Source organism: Apis dorsata, unplaced genomic scaffold (assembly GCF_000469605.1).
Source record: "Apis dorsata unplaced genomic scaffold, Apis dorsata 1.3 scaffold_67, whole genome shotgun sequence".
NCBI classification, from domain to species: Eukaryota; Metazoa; Arthropoda; class Insecta; order Hymenoptera; family Apidae; genus Apis; species Apis dorsata.
The window spans coordinates 120,096-143,673 of NW_006263365.1; the positions used below are offsets into that span (position 1 = coordinate 120,096).

The 23,578-nt window shown below is 31.2% G+C and overlaps 1 protein-coding gene and 1 long non-coding RNA gene across 14 annotated transcripts in view; both read right to left on the reverse strand.

Annotated features, from left to right (window-relative positions):
- Positions 1-23,578, reverse strand: part of LOC102672787 (kinesin-like protein KIF13B) — a 130,034-nt gene that overhangs the window by 45,247 nt on the left and 61,209 nt on the right. The gene's annotated exons all lie outside the window — the stretch shown is intronic.
- The window catches only part of LOC116186863, a 23,078-nt gene continuing 12,299 nt past the window's right edge, over positions 12,800-23,578 (reverse strand). The window contains exon 3 of the long non-coding RNA XR_004151914.1: positions 12,800-13,163. This is a non-coding gene — a long non-coding RNA (uncharacterized LOC116186863). The remainder of the gene's footprint in view (positions 13,164-23,578) is intronic.

Consider the following 23,578-nt stretch of genomic DNA (forward strand, 5'->3'; position numbering starts at 1 on the left):
TTCTCTTCCCTGATGGAATAGAAAAATTCCTCCCTTCGAAGGAATAGCTGGCTCGTGAGGCGAATTCGTTAAATTTCGCAGCGTATGCACGTTGGTTGCCGAGATACGAGGATAGAATTCTCAAAGAATAATATAATTCGCATCGTGGTATAATAATTGCGCGATACCTTCCCGATTTTCCTCGTCCTTTGTGGAATACTTTCTCGAGAATGTAAATTATTTAGCTGCTGAATGCAAAGCGTACGAATATACGAAAGAATTAAATTAATTAAGCTTTTTAAAAAGTGAAAAAAAAAAACGGGTATTATATTTAAAACGTGAAGTGTTTTATCAATCCATTGTTACTTTTTCGTGAGAGATAACGTGTCTGTCGTAGAGGAGAAGAAGTTGATACATTATTTTAAACGTATTTTGAAGATGCAATTCACGTGGAAGATTGTATGCAGATTTTTCTTTACTACGATAAGGAATTTTGAAAATATATTTTCCTCTTTCAATATTTACTTGCATTATTTTAATTTGTTTTTTTTTTTTTTAATTTTATTTCTCCTTAACGATCGTGTCTTTATTCGTGATACTGAAAAATATATTGGAAAATAGATAATGGATAGAATTTAAATTGAAGAATTGTGGAAAAAAATACATACGTTAATCGTCAATTTTTTACTTTTCTAGCGATTATTTGTCAATTCGATTGATTGACTGATAATGCGGTTCAAACAATCACATTTTATGGTCTATTTAAGATTGGCAGATGTTCTAATATTTACGAACATGGGTGTATCATCTCTGCCCGATATGCACGATATTGGAGAATATTCTGCTTGTAATTCTAGATATATTGTGCGGAATAACATTGACACGAGATACAATATTTACGATAGATTTGACACGTGGCGAGAATAATAATAATTTGAATTAAATCGATATTCCTTTCTGCTATGTCAAATTTCAATCAAAAAAAGAAAGGGGGAAAAAAAGTATTTCAAAATCAGTTTCGCCATACGAACCGTTTAAAATTGAAAGAGAAAATTATTTTTCTTCTCTCGATAAAATTTGAATAACTTTCCACCACACAATTTCGAATAAAATTCGACAAATTCAATTAAATCAAACTAAAAAAATATCCTACCATTTTCAATAAAAAAATTTATCTAACTCGTACGCTTTCTCTAATCATTTTCTCCCCCTCTTTTTTTTTTGACAAAATTCAAACAACACTTTATCTGTCTCCAAACTCGATAAAAATCCTCCAAAAATAACGCGACAATTTTTACAATAAAAAGAAGATTTAAATTTATCTTTAACCACAACTCCACTGATAACGAACGAGCGTTATCCTTCCTTACATCGGTATTCAATATGACGAGTGCATGAATGCAAATAAACACAATTCGAACGCCTCCACAATGAAAACTCTCTTGGAAGGCCAACAATGGCTCGTTTGGAATGGATACGTTTCACAAGTTTTCACAAAAGGGAAGAGCTTTTGTAAGAAGATCGTCTCGAAGATTCGGTTCTCACCTCGCGTATATCTCCTTTCTCTACTTTTCCCTCCTCTAATTCGTAGAGAGGAGGTAAAAGGCAACGTTTCAGGGCGCAGAGACGCTAGATGTTCCCTTTTTCCTTCTCTCTCTCTGCCAAGCTTTGTGTCAAGCACCCGGATCCCTCCTTCATCGTGAAGAGGATTCTGGCTAAGGGCCAGAACATTGCTCTCCTATTGGATTAATATGTACTTTGCTTGTATCGATACATGGCTCGTTGCTCTTTGTGTTGCTTTTCTTCGATATTCGATCATATTAGAATGAATTAATTTTTAATTCGGATGTAGCCTTACGATTGTAATCGAGTGCAATTGAATAACTGTAAATATAATTAACAGAAATGATTATGATAACATTCTTAAATGTTGAATTGATCTAGAATATAAATTAATAAAAAAAAGTATGGAATTTTTCTTTGACGCGAGACAAAATAGAGAGAATATTATTATTAATGTAATATTAAATTATAATCATTGGAGATAAACGATTTATCTCAACATTATTTTTAATAATGTATAATAAATTTCGTTTAAAATTGACCTAAATGTGCATATATATTTTAGGTCATTCCGACTCGCCTCACTTACAAAATTCACCGCCTTTGGTTGGCCTGTCGCGTCAGCTGCAAATTTATCCGCGCTATTTAAGGAAAGGCTTTCGTGTTAACCCTTTCGAATCGCAGTTTCCCTTTCAACTTAATATTAATGACACGAATCAAGTAAATAAATCTAATTCTCGAAACGAGAATATTTAATTCCAAAAAATCCTCTCGATTCAATCAATGAACAAACTAATCGAACCTCAGATCCTTAAATACCTTAAATAATTTCACATCCTCGACTCCTTCGAGCACTGTATACAAAATTCTAAGATGTTAGAATTTTTTCGAATTGCAGTTTTCCTTTCAACTTAATATTAATAACACATAATACGAATTAAATAAAAAACAAATCTAATTCTAAAATCGAAACGAGAATATTTAATTCCAAAAAATCCTCTCGATTCAATCAATGAACAAACTAATCGAACCTCAGATCCTTAAATACCTTAAATAATTTCACATCCTCGACTCCTTCGAGCACTGTATACAAAATTCTAAGATGTTAGAATTTTTTCGAATTGCAGTTTTCCTTTCAACTTAATATTAATAACACATAATACGAATTAAATAAAAAACAAATCTAATTCTAAAATCGAAACGAGAATATTTAATTCCAAAAAATCCTCTCGATTCAATCAATGAACAAACTAATCAAACCTCATATCGAATATCTTAAATAATTTCACATCCTCGATTTCAAGCACTGTATACAAAATTCTAAGATGTTAGAATTTTTTCGAATTGCAGTTTTCCTTTCAACTTAATATTAATAACACATAATACGAATCAAATAAGAAACAAATCTAATTCTAAAATCGAAACAAGAATATTTAATTCAAAAAAATCACCTCGATTCAATCAATGAACAAACTAATCGAACCTCATATCGAATATCTTAAATAATTTCACATCCTCGATTTCAAGCACTGTATACAAAATTCCAAAACGTTAGAATTTTTTCGAATTGCAGTTTTCCTTTCAACTTAATATTAATAACACATAATACGAATCAAATAAGAAACAAATCTAATTCTAAAATCGAAACGAGAATATTTAATTCCAAAAAATTCCCTCGATTCAATCAATGAACAAACTAATCGAACCTCATATCGAATATCTTAAATAATTTCACATCCTCGATTTCAAGCACTGTATACAAAATTCCAAGATGTTAGAATTTTTTCGAATTGCAGTTTTCCTTTCAACTTAATATTAATAACACATAATATGAATCAAATAAGAAACAAATCTAATTCTAAAATCGAAACAAGAATATTTAATTCCAAAAAATTCCCTCGATTCAATCAATGAACAAACTAATCAAACCTCATATCGAATATCTTAAATAATTTCACATCCTCGATTTCAAGCACTGTATACAAAATTCCAAGATGTTAGAATTTTTTCGAATTGCAGTTTTCCTTTCAACTTAATATTAATAACACATAATACGAATCAAATAAGAAACAAATCTAATTCTAAAATCGAAACGAGAATATTTAATTCCAAAAAATCCTCTCGATTTAATCAATGAACAAATTAATCGAACCTCAAATCGAATATCTTAAATAATTTCACATCCTTCGAACACTGTATACAAAATTTCAGGATGCTGGAACGAATAAAACTCGAGGCTGAGGCGAGAGTGGCAATGGGGCACCGTATCTAATTTCTCGTGATAATAACAAGAGTCTTTACGCGGGAATCAGCGAATTCCCGCGTATCCGAGCAAGCTGCGCCACGGTTAATCCCGGTGGACGGTTGGCCACGGTTCAAACGCGTTGCTGGATCAGCGATACCGGCGTGGAACCGTGGCCAAAATTTCTCCCTTCCCCCGAAGCGATACGTCACGCCAAAGGTAATCCCCCCTCCCTCCGTCCGTGCGCCGCTTCAAATTTTCTCGAAGCCAACGAGTTTTTTCCCTTCCGTTTTTATGTGTAATCCAGAGAAAGAGAAATGAGAAATAATTTTAGGAATGGGGCAGTCATGTAAAAATCGAAAAATGATTTAAAAAATTAATAAGTTGGAAATTGTTCGAATGATTGAATTATAAGGATGTTTGAGCAAATATAATAATGTTGAATTATTTATTAATATTCATTTATATTCATTTTTAAAAAAATTTAACAACGATGAGAGAATAATTATTTCTATTTTTGCACTCGTTAAAAATTTCTATATTATATATATTTCTAATTGTTCTCTATTTTTAATTCTCACGTTACTTGATCACGCTTGATCAAAATATATTTCCTCCAAAAATCCAATTAACCTCCTTCGTCCAAAACCCCTATCCAAAACTCCTCCAAGACTATCAACGATTTTCGACGCCATTTCTAGAAAAGTCGAGGATTAAATCGGAAACAATTCGGGTGAAAATCGTTCGGCTGTTCCTCTCCCACCCACGCGTACCGGGAATTCAATAAAACGGCTGGCAAAGGTCACAGGTCAGTCGCAGTTAAGGCTGCGTCTGCAAGATGCAGCGACGCGCACAACCTCGATTTATGGCTTTGCTTCGATCCACGCCTCATTATGGATCTACGAATCCATGATCCGTATGCATCGAATTTATGGTGGTCGATATGTAAATTGAATTCGACGCGCTCTGCCTGAAAAATGGCTCGTCTAACAACGAACTCATCCCTTAAGGGGATCATTAAGGCGATTGTGATCGAAAGTGAGATTGAGATTTTCAAAAAGAAAAGAGTGATGCGATGAGTCGAATGATGTTTATGATCTATACGAATGAATTGTTTTTAAAAAATGGAGGGAGAATTAAATTGTATTAATTGAAAGAGGGGATTATATAAAATTATCTCATAGAGGTAATAAGTATCTTGTAAATATTAAACGTGTAAATATTTTACGAAAGAAATTTAAAAAAGTGACATCCTTTTTATATATTTTCATTTGAAAATGTTTCTTAATCCTTTCTCTATTTATCTATAAATAATTAAATGTAAAATTTAATATTAACACTTTGTAACTTTTCCTCATTAATTTGCCACTCGAAACTAGGCTCGTTACCTAAAATCCAAAAATTTTCATTTTTCTTTTCATACAATGTCCCAAATCGTGGAGTTTTCCGAAAGAGAAATTAGTTTTTAACAGTTTCCAGAACTGTTAAAAACCGATGAGCCCGGATACGGAATCCGCACAGGTCAACTTTAAAAACTTTTCAATATTTTTAAAGTTTAATTCGATAATCCGATAAATTTTCGGGCAGATAGATATTACAATTACTATTATCTCTGTTCCAAAAATAATATTATCGAAAGTAAAACGAATAAATGTTATTATTATTATTATAATATTACAACACGATCTTTCAATCTTCTCTATAAAATTCCTTTTATGTAATAAATTTGTGATTAGAAAGAGAATCATATTTCAGCTCAATCGAATATAATAACAAAAATAAAAGAAATATAAATCTGTCAAACTTGTAAGCTGTTTATAAAAACGAACGAAGTTCTATGAAAACTGTACACATAATAAATTCATCGTTGAAAAGGAAAAAAAAAAATCACTTATTTCCACCTCTTCGTTTGTCATATATTGTGTATATTGTGTCATGTATTGTCATATATATACACAACATAATCTTTAATATTTATCAAAGTTGGATCGCATAAAATCACTTACATTAAATTAAAATAAATTCTTTGGATAAGAATCGATAATTTTTATAATATATCTAAATCTCGATCTCGATTTTTCATCAAAGTTATCGACGATATCATTGGAAATTTTCTAGTTTCTCTGTAATCATTGATCAACCTCGGGGGGAGGGAGGAAGCCGGTGCATCCGGTATCGACTATTTCCGACAAGATGGCGGGTGTGGGTGATGGCCAATAGCTGGTAGGCGGTCGATCTTCCGTGAAACTTCGACATCTTCGCGAATTACGAGCTAATTAAATTGGAACACGTCCAAGAATATTGTTGAGCATCGAAAATAGTCACTCGCGTGGGATATCTAGATTAAACATCGTCTGGCCCCATGGGAATAGATCTGTTGCGAAGAAATCCACTTGCGCCAACTCTGGACAAGCGGTTCGTTCACCCCCTGAATTATTAAAACCAATCGTGAACTGTTGAATTTAGAAGACAATTCCAGGAGAAAGCTTACTTCGACGTATCTCGAAAATGATAAGAAAAAAGTACAAGTTCCAATCAAATAAAAGTTTTTGGTTACAGTTTGTATATTATGATAAATATACGAAATACATATATTCGAGGAATTAAAAGAAATTAATAATATTTAACCTACGCCTTTTTTCTTGTGTTTTTCGATTCGTTAAATAATTTATCGTCAAAATTACATAAGTGTTAAACTAACTAAAAAGATTAAATTAACTAAAAAGATTATTTAGAGAATGGAATATTTCATCACAGAGAGGCACATGTACTTAAATTTATATATGTAGTTCGTGAAACTTGTTAAAGACAGCTTTACTCCATTTCTTCTATTCTATTCTATTATTAAATACAAACTTCTTTTTTTAGTTCGCATAATATTTCCATTTTTCATAAAATATATAATAAATATATTTTCATCTTAAGAGATAAATTCGAAAACTGTTCGACCAACCAATTAAAACCAAAATAAATTATTCCTTCTCAAAAAAAAAAAAAAAACAAACAAAAAAAGAAATAAATCAGAATATAACGCGAATATTTCGAATTTCTCGTCCCAATCGGAATTCGATGGATCCGTGCAACAACGTTCACCCCGAAGCGTGAGACTTTGATGGATGCAAAAGCAAACAGTGGCCGCGTCCATCGTTACTTCCGTGTATCCGGTTCTACGTGTATACACAGAGTGAAAAGGCGGCGGTTTCTTTTTTCGTGGGGTGCAGTGAACTCCGTTTTAAAATACGCTTCTGGCATTGTTCTATCCAACCCGGGTCCAGTGGAAAGGGTCAAAGGCTAGAGACGCGATGTTTATCGGAATGGACTGGCTCCGTCCAACCGTCTTCTTGCCTCTATTCTCATCGTGTTTATTTCATTTGTTTTTTTTTCTTCTTCTTCTTCTACTTCTTTCCTTTTATTATTTTCCTGCTCTCCCTTTTCTTTACTTGAACTTCTTTATTTTAATTTTAGAAACATATAAAGTAATTTTTGGAGATGTTTGAAGACGTTGAGAGACGAAGTCGAAATAATTGGATGTTTTTGTTGATTGTAATTTCGTTATTATTTCGATGCAATTTATTATAATTTAATAGTTCAGTTCCTCTTCTACACGTAAGATATTATATAAGATTTTACAACAGTACAAATGTGATGAAATTCTTGAAAAAATATATACGATATAGAAAATAGATTTGATATCATAATGGTTCTTTCCTTTTTTGCCTATTATCACATCTGCATATATGCAGTTTCACAAACACGTGTAATATCTATTTATACATCGTCGAAAAATATTTACATCGGTGGAAAATTGTATTTGCGGCGTGTATCAAAATTCTATTACCATGGAAATGTACATCGATGCAATTTTATTCGAACTTTAGTCCAGATAAGAAAGTTAATGTCATAAATTCCGATCAGAAAGTACTTCGTGAAATGGCATCGAAGCCTGAAAGCTTCTTTCCTGAAACTTTCTTTCCCACTTTCAGAGAATTTATTTCATCGAGAATCTCTTGATAAAAATATGAATTTTCTCCGGATAACAAGATTATTAATTTATTAGATTCAAACGAAGTTTTAATTTGTTGATGTTTTTTTTCTTTGCTTTTCAATTTTAAGATTTAAACGCGTTTCTAGAGATAATTATTCATCATTATTTATTCGTTTATTTTACATATATATACTAAACTCGAATAATCTTGATTATCCTTTTAAGATAATTGATAAATTATATTTGAATATTTCTTATATTCAGAAATCATTAAATCATTGCTTCGAACAAAGAAAATCTGAATCTGAATCAAAAATTATTATTTAAAATTTATTTATTTTTTTATCTATTCCTGTAAAAAATTAAAAAATTAATTACAAATGTGTATATATATATATATGTAATTAATTTTTTAACTTAATATATATATATATACATAATATTATTTATAATATCATTCAATCGAATATTATTATTATGTAATAAAAAGAATTTATTAGCTCATTAAAATGAATGGTAACTGGTACATTAATTGCATAAGAGAATCCTTACATTTATTAAATATCACGTTATTTCTTTAAACGATTTCTTCATTTAAAGAAATATTCATAATATTCTTAGCTTTTAAAGTTATCTTGTAAACATTGTAAACAAGTTTTTTACAACCCAATGTTTTATTATTTATTAAATTCCTTATCCCACCAATAATTCAATCTCATTCTCGTTAAATTATAAGAAAACGGCGTATATGCAAATATTTATGAGAAAATACAATTATACGGTCTCTATTTCTGAAAACAAATGAAATATAATCAATATGAAATTAATAAATATTCGCGTATATGCATATTCACGATTAAAAATTAATCTAAACTATTGAAATTAATGAATAAAATTTCTTAATGGACAATAATACATCATATCATGCCTCTTTCGATTAACAGTTTTTAAATAACAACGTTTCGTTATTAATATCTAAATATATATATATATTTGTGTAAAGACTTTTCCATTATTGAAATTTTCTTCAATAAATTCGTTATTCTATCATTTTCTTCCATTCGTTATTCTATGAATAATGTTAATTTACTACGAATCTTATTGCATAATCTTTTTTGCACTCGCTGTTTGTATAATCATTCGTGGAGAAAATTTGCATAAACGACGTAAAAGAATTCTATACGTGAATAATTTTAATCGATAAAATGGTAATAATATGTTGATAAGCTCGATTATTAATATATTTCTTTTATTGAATAATATTAATTCACTAGTGTTTCTAATTCCTTTAAATTAATTATTTTTTTTTAATATAAAAATTTTATTTTTTAACTGCAAATTTAATAAAGTGCTTCAATTAATTATACTAATGCCCTTTTTTCCCTCTTAACACTACAGCACTCTTGAATCCAACTTATTAACTTCAAGTTTTTTTTATAAAGGCTTTTAGAAGTTAAAAAGTAACTTGAGATATTTTATTAAAACTTTCTAAAATTTTAAAAAATTCAAAATCAGTTACTAAACATCATTGAATAATTATTCGAAGAGCTTTTAACTTGTCACTCGTAAAAAATATTTAAAAATTAAACTTCCTTTGAACAAATTCAAAATTAACTCTAAAATTGTTCTACTCTATTCAATATAACTTGATAGCCAAATATTTGCAAGAAAAGAAAAAAAGAAAAAAAGAATTTACAAAAAAAATCCATACGTATTTCATAAACCGCATAAAAAAACTTGGTTAAACCGCAAACAGATGAAAAAAAAAAAAGGAAAATATTAGAAATCAAGTCCAATTTACAATTCCTTTCACCAAATCGAAAAAAAGAAGTGAATAACACCTATTCCATCGCCTTTTCACTTCCTCTATCCCTTTTCCCTTCCCTAATATTCAACCACGAACGGTCATCCCATATCCTCCAATGGAAATCCTTTAATATCGTGGGATTGAGGACGAGGCTTAAGCCCTATCTGCTTGGCTGCGCCGAATAAACGTGAATTCGTTGGTTCACACATGGCGCGATGGCGAACTTTATCTTAGCGATAAGCGGGACTTTTCATTAAAAAAGAGGCACCTTGTGTCTGTTAAATGTGGCAGAATTTAAACATACGTATAAAACTCATAAAGATCTCGTTTGATTTACGAAATTGTGCAGGCAAAAATGCATGCAAATGTATTTTTTAAAAAAGAATATATGAATTTTGATTTTAAATAATTATCTAATCATTGAGAAAAAGAGTGGAATATTTAAGGAAATATTCGATCACTTGCTCGAAAATCTTTCTGATTTTATTTTACTTAAATAACAATTGAAAAAGAAGAATGCTAATCCAACAGTATTTAATGATTTTTCAACCCCAAATTTCTAAAATTATTAACTAAAGTTTTTAAAGATTTTTCCTGTTATTTTAATCATTGCTTCTGCAATCAGCTATATGATAAACAATTTCCAGAATTATTTATAGCCTCGTGCGATACAAAAAAATTTCCAACCAATAAATTCGAAAACAATATATAATACAAAGACAAGAGATTATCTAAGTAAAGATATACTTCGCTACTACTGTTCCACAAGAGGCAGAATAAAATCTCTCGTTAATAATTTCAAATTTTCTTTACTTTGTGAATAATAAGACACGAGTTGTTCGAATATTAAAAAAAAAAAGAAAAGAAAAACGATTGCGACTGAAAAATGGTCGCGAAAAAAATATTTGTCCATCAGGGAGGAAGTCGCGGCGCGGCCAACATTCGGATCCGCTCGTTTCGAGTCGCGTCGCGTAATTAACCCAGATTTTTAATTAGTGTACGCAACTTCGTGACCCTGTGTGTGGATTTTTTCAAGCGGCTCGTTTCGAGCCTGAAACCCTGTGAAATCCGCTGCGGGTGTACACGCGTGTATTGTACGTGTGTGTGTATCCCGTGTGCGTTTAACACGCCTTGTCAAAGAACGCATAATTACACGTGGAAATTGAGCCACTTCGACGTGGTAAAAATTCGCATTCCCCTTTGATATCGTGGAAAGAGAGGGGAAAAAAATAGCGGTATTTGAAATCTTCGGGTAAACAGCCATTTTTGTGGCTCTCGTGTTTTGGGGGATGAAGTTGGTTCTCGAGCAAGGGGAATAATTGGCGATAAAATTGCGGAAAATGTCGGTCGTGACAATTATGGAATACACGTTAATTTTCAGTCAGTAGTAGATTGATAATTGTATTTTGTGTATAGGATGAATGAAGTTAATTTTATCGATTTGGATATCTATTTTATTTTTACTTAGATTTAAAAAGTTTAGATGGAAAAATTTAATAATTTTGGTAATGATAAAATTATCATTTTGTATCCTTTAAATGGAATTTTTGATGATGCATTCGAATACAGCATCTCTTTTTCTTTATTTCTTATTTTGAATTTTAAATCTCGATGAAATATAATTTGTAATGAAGAGATGAAATGTGGAAGATTGTGAAAAGAAAACGAATTGTTTTTACGATTCATTTTTTTGATTCGAAATAATCCAAAGAGATCGTTCGATTGCTTTTCTTTGGAAATCCATGTGTGATTTAAATGTGGAAAGTTTTATAAAGTTGGAGAAAATTTGAATCGATACTAGTGGAATGCATGTTAAACTTTATCTTATTCTATTCATTGCTGCACGATTCGTTTATCTAGACTATATTTATTGGAGCAAAATTTTACTTACTTGTTTGGATTTATTTGAAGAATTGGAGAATGACATTTTATTCTGCATTTACGATTAATAACAACTAATATTATAAATTTACTACGATGCAATGTAATGAATGAAATAAACTTCCATTCAATTTTTGTATAATTTTTATATTTACATTTCTTCTTTCTTTTTCATGTTTTTTTTTTTTTTTTTTTTTTTTTTTGAGAATTTAAAACTTATCGAAAGAAGCGAAAATATTGTATAAAAATGTAAAAAAAAGAGGAAATAGCGACAGAAGCGATTTTCAATCAATTTAATTTCAGTGTTCGTGAAACAGGTTCGGGTCGAAAGATCGTTCTTTCAAAGTCATCGATCAACAGGCTTCGAGTTTTAATAGGAAAAGTTACGAGTCCCCGAGCTCTCTGTGATAATACAAACTTTGATCGAACGTCCATTATGCACATGCTATTTGGGAATAGACGCGATTAATGTTAAAGAATTGTTAAAGTTATTCTATACGCTGTCGATAAATAATTCTTTTACTCTTTCTTACCTACCGAACATTGACGAGGCGGGAAATTTAAGAATGAAAAATTTTACACGCAATATTTTTTATAATAACTAATACTTTAAAATACATTTCTACTTTAAAATATAAACAATTGAGTAAAATAAAAATTAAAATTTCCCAAGAAAATAATATCGCGTCTTTTATGATTAAAATTTTTCTTACAAATAGCATTAATTCTAAAACGAGTATTATTTTATCGTATTTTAAACGTAATTAAACGCGTCTTGATTAACCTCCGTTTAATTAAGTCCAAATAAAGACAGAGCAACGATAATGATAATTGTCATGAGAGCAGAGATCAATATTCCCTGTGAAATTCTAGAATTACGAAAAACGTATCATCATGAAATGTATTATCTACACTATTCCTAATGACTTTTGTATCGATCTATTACTATAAATTTAACGAAAAATAAAGATTGTAAATTTACATCTTTACTGAAAAATAATATTTGCTCAAATACTTATCAACTAAAATTATACTAAAATTAAACTATCATATAATTATTTACTCAAATATTTAATTACTTTTTTCTATCAAACATTCTCTCGTCTTCTCTTTGAAATTATAATCGAATCTATATATTTTGCATAACATAATAACACAAATCTTCGCGAGAAAGTATAATAACGAGACTGGATAAATCACATATTACGTCAACCACATTACGAAATAAACCTTCCATTATAAATCCCGCCGTAATAAATATAACCGTAAATTTTCCATTTAAAATACTTCCATTCTTCTTCCATTCGAGAAACCGCGACATGGATAAAAATCAAAAGCGAATAAACTAATGTCAAATAAATAGAAAATAAATCGAAAAAAAAAAGAGGATAAGATACGAGAGACAAAGCGGAGGGAATAATCCTATTTTTTTCTTTCTCTTTCGTTCGAGGAAATCTTCCACCAAGGTTTGATCTTTCTTCAGCGAAAGTGCAATAACGGTAACGGTGTGTGATCGATAGAACGCGACTATGCACCACTATTTTTGCGTTACCCCGTGTAATAGTGTGCATTACTATGCGGTTATGCGGTCATCCGAGCGTACTGCAGCCACGGTGCATGGACATTCGTGTATCGATCTCGTTTCGGTGAAAATAGAACGAAACGCAGTTTGACACACGCGGCTCTGTTCTATGTTTTTTTATTTTCTTCGATGCGTGATCAATACTATCTCGGCTTAATAAAATTCTCTAGATATTTCATAACTAAAACTTGGACCTCTTTTTTATCATTTCCTATTTTATTTTTTCGAATTTTAAGAAGATTTAAAAAGATTTCCTCATTCAACATTTCCTCCGAATTTTCCTGAAATTTGTTTCAATTTAATAAAAATACTTCAATTGTAAAACATTTTTCTTTATTTTTTATAAATCAAAATTATATTAATACGTGAATATCGTTAAAAACACGCGTTGTAGATGGATAATTTTTCCAAAAAAAAAAAAATTCTTTTCCAATGTAAATCTTTCGAATGCAAATTTTGACTGTACATCCCTTGGCCCTTAGGATTCATCCAATGTCGCGTCATATCACGGTATAATTTTAACATCGAATGTGGAACGGTTCCACGTATTTCCGCGGATTATACGAAATCGATATCGAATATTTCCGGTATCGATCCCAATGGGAGAGTATAACACGTCAACAGTGATTTGTATTGTAATTTCGTGACGTGTTATCTAGACAAGAGGAAACGATGGTGACTGCGTCCTTGGCCCTTTATGGAAATTCACACCCTCTGATTCACACGGGAAATACGATTTACGATTGGGTCACACCTCGCGCATGAAATGTGTGCAAGTACCATGAGATCTGAATCTTATCTACTTATTTCATTTTACATAAAGTTACTTCCTTTTTTTTGAAAAAATACTTGCCTTCTAAAAATTAACGAAAAATGAATAATGAATCTTGCAAGAGGAATTACTTGGAATAATTAATTTCAAAGGAATAATTATCGAATGTTATTCTGTCGAAAACAACCGCTTTATTAAAAGCTAATTAAAAAGCTAATTGTTATTTATCTACATATCTGTATTCATCTTACACTATAAAATTTTCTTCAAGTAATATATAATTCAGAAAATAGTGAAAAAAATAAATTCGATTTCTTTTCGTTCTCGATCATCGAGTTATCATCGAGTTTTTAAGAAGATATGAGTTATCTTCCACCCGAATGGATCTCCAACGCACCTGGCGTCGAAAGTTGAGAAAAACTGTGATGACCCATATCGCGACACCGTTCAAACCTCCTCGGCCGGAGGAATAAATTTCCTTTGCCACGGGGGTTGGGCCGCTTATCACCCCGACCAGAGAATTCGGGTCGTTCCACTTTCGTGAAACGTCGAAATAAAGAGCGGGCCAGTCCCTATCTTTATGTTTCGTATTGAATTTTAAAACGATAAGAGGAATTATCTGATGGCGTTATTTGAGTGTCGTCTCTGTTGTGTTCGTCGATTGAACGAGCGTTGAAGACTCTTCTGTTCAAAGAGGAAGAGAGACGTTGGAAGGAAGGGATTTGATCGTAGGGATAAGGGAGTTTAAAAGATCCAACAATGATGTTGTTGGAGCAGCTGTTGAGATTATATCGAGGATTCGAGCACCGTTTAATTGGGTGTGGAGGATGTTTTGAGAAACTGATGGAAGCGGAGTGAATAGATAGATTTAAGAGGGGTGAAAAAAGATTTGGAAGAATATTAGAATTAAAATTAATCGAATCGATTAATTATTCTTAATTAACTTGCATTTTTCTGCAAAGCTTCTGATGACTATAAAAAAATCAAATCAAAATATTACTAATAATTATCATTTAATAAAATTTTCATGAATACGTCGCTAAATCAATCATTAAAAAATTCCTTTCTCCCCTTCAATCTCCCGTAACCGTAAACCCAATTTCATGGCAACAAATTCCAAGCTCCGAATCCCGGGGCATCATCCATACCTCGAACTACGATCATCTCTGCCAAACGCATCCGCGCGAACCATTTCACCCTCCCCCAATTTCCACCAAACTTATGCCAAACTTTCGCGAGAGAACTTGTTCTAACGAAACTGGGTAGCGGGCGCTTCTTGGTGAACGCCAAGAGGTTAAATGGGATCTCTGAAATTGCTCCTTGCCACCGTCTACACGCGTCGATATGAAGCCCGAATTTTTCGGACGCCGAGTGCGAAAACGTGTAAAACCTCGTTCACGTTTGTATCGAGGGTTGTATTGAGAATTCGAGAGAGAGGGAGGAAGGGAGGGAAGGAAAAGGGTTAAACGTCGATTTCTGAACTTTCGAAGTCTTTAACCTATCTGAAAGGTGTGGGTGTCGAAGTTCAACTGTTAATGGTTTCATCGATGCGGCAATATGGTTATTATGATATAATCCAATGGATTTAAGATTATGTGTGTGTGTATATAAAGTGTTTTGTTATTGGAAATATTAGGAAAAATTATTCAGGAAAAAGAAGGGAAAAAAGGCGGATTCTAGATACTTTTATTTCAAATAACGAATAATATGTGTAATTAATTATAGAATGTAAAATCATTGGATAAGTGAATTGTTTTATTGTAAAATAATTTATAAATATATAAACTGCTATATATAAGATATATAAGATATGAAAAATTTTGTTTACATGGATTTGATATTTGCGCTTTCTCCCGACTAATGAAGTATTTTATTCTACTATTCTACTATTGCATCGATTTATTGCGTGTTTGTCCTGGACTTTCGAATTTTTCAGAACGTGACTAAGCTAACCCGACGAATAGAAAACATTGATTTACGTCAATAAAATAATAGAATTAATCGTGTATTGTACTGCAACGATTAAAAACTTGTTAACAAGCTATTATTAACAAATTGCAAGAAACTAATTCACAAACTTATATATTATTACGATTTCAATTTTATAAAAATCCTTCTAAAAAATAAATAGAGAAAAAATTTTTCCAATTTATACAAACAATTTTAAATTTCCACCGACTGTAGAATTAATTTTTAATCACTCGCTGCCACTTTCACGAGATCCACAAATGTTTTGAATGTTCAGCTTGTGCAATCTTGCGCGTCTTAAAATCCGCGTCATCGGTAATTAACACGAGGGTGAAAATTTTAACGAGATATTCCAGCAAATAACGGTTGAAAGTCTCCCAGAACACGGCTCGGAGCGATCTTAACGGAACCGGAAGACGACAGCCACCACGATTCATAATGCTGGTATACGCGTTTCCAACGAACTACGAGGGAACCTTAACGGTGTTAAGGGCTTATTCACACGCGCCACTGACAATTATCGTTTCAAAGCTAAGAATAGAGGGACATACGTTGTACCAACTTCTGAAACGATTACTGGAGGATGAACTAGGAAAGGAAGGGGAGAAGAAAACGGAGGGGATGAAATGAAATTTGTTTTTGTTCGAACGTGATGGCGTTATCAATATAGATGTGTCCCAATAACGATTCGAATATGTATAAAAAGGAGAGGAAATGTGTGCAGAGGAATATCGAATGTCGATGAAAAATTAGCAGAATGAATATTTGTCAAATTATATTTATAGAACTATAAATGTAAATAAGGAAAAGAATTATTCGGAATAAATTATTATTATATGCGAAATATATGCACTTGTGAATTTTGAATATTTTATAATTTTTTAAAAGAAGTTTTTTTAAAATTTTCTGTCATGGATTCGAAAAGAAATTAATTTATAGACCAAAGAAGATGTGCTATATATTTAAATCTCTCTTGCAATTGCGATGTATTTACGTCTTTTACGAATTAATTATGACTTTAATAATCACTTGATATCTTGTGTATATATATATATTTGTTAAATATAAAAAACGATATGGAAAATATATATTTGCAAATCCGTAGTCTGGTTATCAAATAAACCATTGGATCATCGTATTTGAAGTTGTATTTACGACAGAGTTTGCGATACGAAGTTCTGCTCGTTGATAAGTTTTGTTGGAAGAAGAATTATCGTTAACGAGTTTCTAAAACAATTTTAGTAATTATTCACATCGATATGCATATATATATATATATAGAATGTCTCTTCTAATTTTCGTGATTAAAACAGGACCAGATATATTTCAAAATAGATTTTTGGAATATAGATAATTATAAACAAATATTTTTATTCGCATTTGATTTCTTTTAATCCTGATTTGTCATTTATTTTCTTAAAGATAATAGATGGAATATATAAAAAAAAAAAACTATCTCACAGTTTTTCAATAAATTTTCCTCGTCGACGAGATTTTAGAAATTTTTCCCTCGTGAAATTTTTTTTTTTTACCTTCGTGTATTTTATGGTTCAGTTACGTGACACTCTATATATCTATGTTTATTCGGGTCATTCTAATTAAGGATTAACTTTATATAGAGCATATGAAAAGGCACGGAGGAACAAAGGAGGAAAGATAACGTATTTTGAATACCTTAATAACTTTGTTATAAATTAAATTTGATCGGATGATAGATAGAAAGTTTTTAATCCTTTAATCCTCGTATCGAATTTTATAATTCCTATATATCTTCGTGAAAAAAATAAATTGATCAATAGTAATACGCCCACCATGTATATATTTTGAAATAAAAAAAAAAAGAATGAAAACGAAACAATCTACTAATTAACAATTCGAAAAAATCTTTTACTAAAATTTAATTTATCCGATTCTATTTAAATTGATAAAATAATAATAAATAAATGAATAAAAAGAAATAAGAAATTTAAAAACCCAAACTATTAAACTGCATCAACTATTTATCAAATTTGATTCCATCTCAATTATTCACAATTCGTCATACGAAAAAGCATGCGCACACGCATACACACACATATATATACACATACACGCACACACACGCCGATTGTTTAATTTCAAGAAATCAGAACTCTTCTATTCTTGTTAACTTGTTTCACGCTGAGTCATACGCCCCCTACGTATGATTCACAGTATTTTCACACACGCAATAACTGGTTTGATTGAAACGCAACCACACGCTACGAAGATCTACGTAAGACTGACTTTGAAAGTTCGAAAATCAATAGACGGCTTAGAACGGCTTTTGTTTCGCCCGAGGTCGATGCGTTCCATCGATATTTTGATTATAGCGATTGTTTTCGAATGGAACGTGATTTTCTTATAAATGTATTTGAAATTGATGTATTTTCGTTCAATTTTTTATATCGCAAAATTTTTAACGATTTTTCCAAAAATTTAAATGCTTTTAACTTTACAAAAATAACTTAGCTATTTTTTTTCTTCTTTTGCTTAAAAAATTCAAGACATTTATTTAAAAATCTGGAATTTCCCGTTTTAAAAAATTCTACGTATTTACTTTAAGATAAAAATAAAAAATATTACATGACACGAAAAAATGAAAAATTTAAAACTAAAATAACACTTTCGTAGCGTGAATATATTAAATCAAGAAAGGAGAAAAAATATAATACTTATTAAAAAAAATTTTATATATATTATATAAGTATAAATATATATATATATATATATAAAACGAGAAAAAAAGATAAAAAAATATTACANACAAAAACCAAAAATTAAATAAAGAAATTACGTTAAATAGATATTAAAAATATTAACAATCTTATATTCACTCGTCCATCGACGCTTGACCCAGTAAGAAAAAAAAGAAAAAAAAAAAAAAATGTAACAAGAATCAAGGAAAAAACGAAGGACCGTGAAAAACACTCTCTTAATCGGCGAGAGTTTCATTTCCTCCGCAACGTCAGCCAACTTCCGCTTGCGTGAGCGCGCGGGCACACTTTCATCCGTCACAATGCAAATTGCAGTTCGTCAGCTCTTCCAGATGCGAATGAAAATAGGGGGAAAAGCGTCACTTTCGGCAGCCGAGGGACGAAGAGAGAAATGGGATCGTCGCATTTAATCTTCGCGAAGATCGTTTGAATAATACGCGCACACGTACAATTCTTTTCTGACATTTACACTTTTACGTACTTACACGTATATGTGTGTGTGTATGTGTGTGTGTGTGTAAGCGCGTTGTAAGAGTGGCCGTTGTTGCACTCGTCGTTGGAATTCTCGAGGCACTTCCGGTGGCTTGTCGAAGAGGAAGCCGCGGATAAAAGTTGGCCAGGTCTCTTTCACGGATAATAGATTGTAAGAGTGGAAAAGATCGAGAGAAGAATGAGACGAAAGCGGTACTACGAGATATTAGATTTTAGCCCGTGTTTATTTTACCGTGGGTGGTGCTTTTGTCACTCGAGGAGGAGATTGAAGTTCACGAGGAGTTAATCTTTTTCTTTAATTGGATCGTGGGAAGAGGAAATGATGAGATACAAAAGTACTATTCATAAGATTTCTGTATCAATCAGCGAATTGATAAATTGTGGATTATATAAAATTCTCTCTCTTTCTCTCTCTCTTATATATATAATTCCACGATAAATATGATTCTAGAGAATTAATTTCAGAATATACTCTTTCGATATTGCAATTGATCTAAATAGAATAACTAACTTGTCTCGAAGAAGAGATAATCTTCTACGTATAATAAGATTATAGAGGATTAATTTTAGAAATATATTGCAATTGAAATCTTCATCCAATATCAATTTAATTCTGCATATTTCTATATCTCGAAGAGTGACTGACCCGTCCAAAAGAAGAGATAATCTTCTAAAAGGTGTCAGTTCGGTATAAGCGTGGTCATCGACTGAAAAATTCTCCATCATTTCGCTACCATTTTTCAATCCCGCCTTTCAAGCCACGAAACGAGGAAAATAATTCCATTTAATCTGCATAATTCGAACGCGTTCACGCGCACGAGGGCTCATCCTCTTCGACCCTCTCCATCGCCTATTCATAACCAGGATATGCGTTCTTCCACGTTTTTTTACGTGGAAAGAGAGCCCTCAAATGAGTCGAACTATTTCGACGAGAATTTCGGGACGACCGATTTGCCGTGGTTAGAAGGCGTACCATGAAATACCATTTACGATTATTTATGGAAGATTATAGGAGGATTTTTCCTATTTCCATTTTATACTGAAAATTTTTTAACGATATATATGATGTAGCAATGAAACGTGTTGTATTATTTAACGATTCAATTTATGAATTAAAGAAATATTTAATAAGAATTTATTGAGAAGATACGTTGTATTCATGGAACCTAGAATTTATCATGGTATGCAATATTTATATTTTTGTACATTAAATCTTTTTACAATCTCTTGATCTCTTTAATTAATCTGATGTTTAAATATTGATTATATGAATTCATAAATTAGAATAGAAAGTATATTCAATTAGAAATTAGAATAGAATCTATACTATAATTAAAGTTTTTCCTTCGTTGTATCTTCGTTCGTCCAATTAAATATTTAGAAAGTTGTAATGTCGGAAAAAATAAAAATCCGTTTAAAGAGATCCAGAAATGAAATTTTCCTACGAAAGATTAAAATTAAAGTGTCTATCGTTGTAAAGCTACAAAATTAAAAAAAATATTAATGCTACAGTGCTAAGCATTTTAATTACTGTAGAAATAATTACGAAAATAAAAGTAGAAGAGTCAACGATTCGTACCAAAATGGTTGCCAAAAGTAAATAAAAATCGTGGAAATAATTCCAAGTTTCGAGATATCTGCGAGATATCAACGTTTTTCCAATTTCCACGAGATATCCTCGTAACTATGGTAACAATGGATGAGAGTACAAGTGACATAATACGTAACTCTTTAGAATAACACTGTTACAAAAGCGACAAAGTGATACAAACATGCTTCTTCCGGCGATTGTCCCTACGATCATTACACCACACTACGTGACTGGATTTATGATTGATCATTCTATGGTCGTGCTACGAATCGATGGAAAACGATTCACGACAATATCATCCTCCTCTTCTTGTTCCTTAACCTCGCTAACTTTTTGTTATTGGATTCCCTTTCATTCTTACTTTATATGCTTCCATTTACAATTGTAGAATTTCAATAGCAGTAGTCAAATCTCATAATAATTTTTTTTATCTGAATTATTTATTTATATTTTAACCATAATAATATATAAAAATAGATTTTTTCTCAATCAATAATGGTAAGTATCATATTTAATTTATTAATATATGTACGAATTGAAATTAGATTGATATTAAATTATAAATAAGATATGGAATGGAATATAAATTTTATATAACTTTACATATCATTCGAATTATTTGTTCGCTCTCTTCAGGATGGAGTTCGAAGTTAAGTTCAAATTTCCAGAGAAATGACGAATTCTGGACCGTGGAACAATGGAACCTCCGAGTTTCCATTTTCGCTGGACCGTGAAATTAATTCGATCCAACCATTTCCATATGTATACACGAGGAAAGTGTCAATTAAGCGGTCTCCTTTTACCGATTGATGAATCTCGAAAACGTATTGGAACGTATCGATCTTTCCTCTATCACGGTTCGAGATAAAATGGAATTTTTAGAGATAAACAAGTGTTATTCTGAATTTATCGGATTAATCTTTATCACTGAGATGTTGAATTGAACAAGAACGATATTTTAAATCGTATATTTCTTAATAATAATAAAATAAATGAAAAATTTTTTTATTGCGATGATTAAATAAAAGATTAATTTTAAACTTTAACGATAATATGATCAAGGATATTAAAATCATTGATAAAATTAATTATTCGAATAGAATTAAAATCTCCAGATTAATAATGATTTATAATTCGATTGTTCGAATATTTTTTATAACATGATGAAAATTGGGAATCGATCAACAACGCGATACTAGCGCCACGTAACTACTTAACTACTAGAATCCAAGATAATTATTCCATTTATACGTTTATTTATTTATACATTTCATGCGATTATTCGTTACTTTTGCTTCTTTCTGCTTTCTAAAATTCTATTATTAGACCGTAATTTCAATATTACGATTCTCAGATTAAAAAAATTGAAATCTTTCGAGCATTCAAACGTACGACAAATTGTAGAACAATCAGTGTGGAAAGTCAAGCGTGAATAAGTATGCGAAAAACGCGTGATTACTCTGGAATTAGATACACGAGTGATTACCTCAGCACGAGGTATGATTTAACGTTTAGTTTAACCGTGAAATGATCACGTTTGGTCTGTGGCCAGAGTTCAGCAAATTCGAGTCAAAAGACGGGAGGGAATTGTGCAGAGAACAAATGGTCATTTTCAAGTTAATATATAATTTTTTACCAATTTACCGTTCGATCCTTTCCATCAATTTCTGAATTTTTCTCTCTTTCTCTCTCTCTCTCTTTAATATCTAATCTAATAATATCTAATAAAAATACTTTCTTATGGATGTTTATTCTTCAGATATATGGAATAGATATTTTCTCAGCTTAATAGGTTAATTACTTAACGCAGGTATCCATAACATAACGGATGTAGCAAATATTCCCGTCGTTGGTTTACTTATTTTAATCATGATTCCATTATTCCTTATTTATTATATTTTATTATAAATATTGATCATAAATTTTAAATCAAAGAATAATTTATGCGTCCAACAGTACTTCAAACGAATAAAATAAATATTTTCTAACTCTCCATTGTTACAAATATATTCTTAACAATTTTCTTATGTATCATACCTAAAAAAAGATTAAAGAAACAATCAAAAAATTCTCTATCTTCGATCTTTCTCTATATTAATTAAAAGAAGAAACACATTAAAACAAATTACACTTACATAAATCATCCTTTGATCCTTTGATTTATTCAACAATCATCGATTGAATCTTATAAAATGTAATTAACAAAAATAAAGAAATGTAACGATAGAAAGAGAAAAACAGTAACTCAAATCCAATTATGTTCACGATATAAAATACACGCACAATGTATCTTAAAAACATAGGTTACTGAAATGAAAACCAGGTTGTTCCTACCATTAAAGCGTCTCGAGATTGATACGCGTCTATCAACGTGTGTTTGATTAACGCGTTCAAAAGCATCAATCCGTGATAAGAAACGGGTCGGCGAGGGTAAAGAACCCGATGATTTTTTCGTTCACCGAACCGTGCCACCAGTAATTACCCTCTAACTACGAGCATCGTGAAAGTGGAGCTCGTCAACCCGAGGTTTCTCTCCTTCCTTCTCCTTCGATAATTAACGTTCGGACGTGTGTCGTCCGGGTTTTAAGGCCGTCTCGTTAATTTATGACGCTTTGCTGGCGGTGAGGGTCACACCGTTATACCCGGAATCATTTTTCGCGAAAATTCGGCGAAATTTAACGCGAAAGAGAACTTCTTCTTCTTCTCTTCTCGAGGAGAGAAGAATTTTATGGGAACGTATCGACGTGTATCATCCGGATTTTTTCTCGAGACGCAAAAATTTTTGCCTCGTTGGATTATTTTCACGAAAAAATTCCGAAACGTTCAACGAGATACTTGAAGAAGAGGTGGAATTTTTATGGGAATGTGTCAATCCGTGTATCATGACTTTTTCTTGATGAGATGCAAAAATTTTGCCTTATTGGATGGGATATAACTTTTTAAGAGAAGTGATTTTTTGCTAAAAAAAAAAAAAAAAAAAA